The sequence below is a fragment of the Arachis duranensis genome, chromosome 9, assembly GCF_000817695.3.
Source record: "Arachis duranensis cultivar V14167 chromosome 9, aradu.V14167.gnm2.J7QH, whole genome shotgun sequence".
In the NCBI taxonomy this organism is placed as follows: Eukaryota; Viridiplantae; Streptophyta; class Magnoliopsida; order Fabales; family Fabaceae; genus Arachis; species Arachis duranensis.
Genome location: NC_029780.3, coordinates 106,829,138 through 106,833,071, shown reverse-complemented (window position 1 = coordinate 106,833,071; position 3,934 = coordinate 106,829,138).

The window sequence follows — 3,934 nt, the reverse complement described above, 5'->3', positions numbered from 1 at the left end:
AAAAAGGATCAATGGATCTTATTCCGACATGATCGAGAACCGACAGATGATTAGCCGTGCTGTGACAGAGCATTTGGACCATTTTCACTGAGAGGATGGGAAGTAGCCATTGACAATCGTGACACCCTACATACAGCTTGCCATGGAAGGAGCCTTGCATTTTTGAAAGTGAGAAAGCATTATGTTACAGGGATTCAGAAGACAAAGCATCTCTAAAACTCTAACATATTCTCCATTACTGCATAATAAGTATTACTTAATCCATGTTCTCTTGTTCATTTGCAAATCAATTGATAACTATAATTGGTATCCTGACTAAGAATAATAAGATAACCATAGCTTGCTTCAAACCAACAATCTCCGTGGGATTCGACCCTTACTCACGTAAGGTATTACTTGGACGACCCAGTGCACTTGCTGGTTAGTTGTGCGGATTGCAAAAGTGTGATTGCAATTTTCGTGAACCAAGTTTTTGGCGCCGTTGCCGGGGATTGTTTGAGTTTGAACAACTGACGGTGAATCTTGTTGCTTAGATTAGGAAAAATTAGTCTTTTGGTTTAGAGTCACTAGAATTGCATCTTTTATTATCCCTTTTAAAAAAAATTTTCAAAAATATTATTTTTCTTTATTAATTTTTAGTTTTTCTGTGAGTTTAGTATCCTGTTTTAAGTTTGGTGTCAATTGCATGTTTTTAAAAATTTATGCATTTTTTGAAAATTCATGCATGTGTTCTTCATGATCTTCAAATTGTTCTTGTCAATTTTTCTTGTTTGATCTTTGGTTTGTCTTGTTTTGTGTCTTTTCTTGTGCTTTTTCAAATTTTTAGTTTTCAAAAAAATTTTTATTTATCACGTTAAATTTATAGCTCAGTTGGCTAGAGCGTTGGTTTATGTTCTTGGCAATTGGGTATCTTCTTTTTAAAACTTTTTCAAAAATAATTTTTCTTTGATTAAATCTTGTGCCTAACTTTAAGTTTGGTGTTCTCTGGTTAATTTTTTTTAATTTTCGAAAATTAATTTTGGTTTTCCAAAAATTTTAAGTTTAGTGTTCTTTATTTTGTTCTTATTGTTCTTGTGAGTCTTCAAGGTGTTCTTGAGTCTTCTTTGTGTTTTGATCTTAAAATTTTTAAGTTTGGTGTCCCTTGGTGTTTTCCCTCCAAAATTTTCGAAAAACAAGGAGCATTAGACCTAAAAATTTTAAGTCTTGTGTCTTTTGTGTGTTTTTCTCTTTCATCATAAAATTCAAAAAAAATATCTTTTCCTTTAATTTCTCATAATTTTCGAATTACTTGGGTTGACTTGGCCAAAATTTTTCAAATCATATCTTTTTCAAAAACATCCTAACGACTTTCTCTCTCCTCACTTTTCCGAAAATCTTCATAAAATATTTTCAAATTTTTTTATTTATTTTATTTTATTTTTTATTTTTCGTTTGTTTTATTTTGGTTTTTATTTTATTCTATTTTATTATTTCGAAAATAATTTTTTAATATAATAAAATAAATAAAATAAATTCACATCATCTCCCTTTCTCCATCATGGACCTAAGTGGAAATGAACAGTCTAGAAGGACTCTGGGGTCATATGCTAACCCCACTACTGCTTCATACGGGAGTAGTATCTGTATACCCTTCATCGGAGTCAGTACCTTTGAGTTGAACCCTCAGCTTATTATCATGGTGCAGTAAAGTTGCTAGTATTCTGGCCTTTCACAGGAAGAACCTACAGAGTTTCTGGCACAGTTTTTACAAATTGCTGACACAGTACATGATAAAGAAGTAGACCAGGATGTCTATAGATTGTTACTGTTTCTATTTGCTGTAAAAGACCAAGCTAAGAGGTGGTTAAATAACCAACCTAAGGATAGCATAAAGACATGAAAACAGCTGTCAAAAAAATTTCTGAATCACTATTTTCCTCCAAAACGGATGACACAACTAAGGCTGAGCATCCAAAGCTTCAAACAAGGAGATAATGAATCCTTTTATGATGCCTGGGAGAGATACAGAGAGATGCTAAGAAAATGCCCTTATGAAATGTTTTCGGAGTGAGTGCAGTTAGACATCTTTTATTATGGGCTTACAGAGAAAGCTCAGATTTCTCTAGACCACTCATCTGGTAGATCTATACACATGAGAAAGACAATTGAAGAAGCTCAAGAGCTCATTGATACAGTTGTCAGAAATCAACATCTGTACCTAAGCAGTGAACCTTCCATCAACAAAGAGGCTAAAACAGTAACTGCTGAACTCAGTCCTGTAGATCAAGCTACTAAATTCAATCAGCAATTAGATTTTCTAACAAAATAGTTAGCCAAATTCAAGGAGATATTGCAAGAAACAAGAATGGCTAATATGAATATGGAAGTCCAGTTGAAGCAAACAGAACAGCAGTTATCAAAACAAATAACAGAAGAGTGCCAAGCAGTTCAATTAAGAAGTAGGAAAACATTAAATACCTCACTTTAAGGCAGTAGAAAGCCAAGAAATGAACAAACTGCTACCCAAAATCCCTCTGAAGACAGTCAGAGCCCAAAGAGGAATAATTCTGGCGCTCAAATGCCAGAAAAGGGGTGGAAAACTGGCGTTGAACGCCCAACTCATACTCAGTCCTGGCGTTCAATGCCAGAAACAGGCAAGGAATTGGCATTGAACACCCAAAGGAAGCACAGTTCTGGCGTTCAGATGCCAGAAACAGGTAAGGAGTTGGCGTCTAACGCCACTCCAGCTTCCACCCCTGGCATTCAAACGCCAGTGGGAGATCAGACACATACAAGTGCTGATAGCAACCCCTCTAAAAAGGCTTCTCAACCCACATCGTGGGTAATAAACCTGCAGCAACTAAGGTTGAGGAATACAAAGCCAAAATGCCTTATCCTCAGAAACTCTGCCAAGCGGAATAGGATAAGCAATTTGCCCGCTTTGCAGACTATCTCAGGACTCTTGAAATAAAGATTCCGTTTGCAGAGGCACTTGAGCAAATACCCTCTTATGCTAAGTTCATGAAAGAGATCTTAAGTCATAAGAAGGATTGGAGAGAAACTGAAAAAGTTTACCTCACTGAAAAATGCAGTGCAGTCATTCTGAAAAGCTTACCAGAAAAGCTTAAAGATCCCGGAAGCTTTATGATACCATGCACATTAGAAGGTACTTGTACCAAGCAAGCTCTATATGATCTCGGGGCAAGTATCAACCTAATACCTGCATCCACTATCAGAAAGCTTGGTTTAACTGAAGAAGTCAAACCAACCCGGATATGTCTCTAACTTGCTGATGGCTCCACTAAAATTCCATCAGGCGTAATTGAGGACATGATTGTCAAGATTGGGCCATTTGCCTTTCCCACTGACTTTGTAGTGCTGGAAATGGAGGAGCACAAGAGTGCAACTCTCATTCTAGGAAGACCTTTCCTAGCAACTGGACGAACCCTCATTGACGTCCAAAAAACTGGACGAACCCTCATTGACGTCTAAAATGGGAAAGTGACCCTGAGAGTCAATGAGGACGAGTTTAAGTTGAATGTTGTCAAAGCTATGCAGCATTCAGACACCCCAAATGACTGCATGAGCATTGATATTATTGACTCTTTGGTAAAAGAGGTCAATATGACTGAGAGTCTCAAATCAGAGCTAGAGGATATCTTTAAAGATGCTCAGCCTAATCTGGAGGAACCAGAGAGAATAATAGAACCTCTAAAATCCCTCAGGAAAAGGAAAAACCTCATAAACCCGAGCTCAAACCATTACCACCATCTCTGAAATATGCATTTCTGGGAGAAGGTGATACCTTTCCTGTAATCATAAGCTCTACCTTAGAACCACAGGAAGAGGAAGCACTAATTCAAGTGCAGAGGGCACACAAGACAGCTCTTGGGTGGTCCATCAGTGATCTTAAGGGCGTTAGCCCAGCCAGATGCATGCACAAAATCCTATTGGA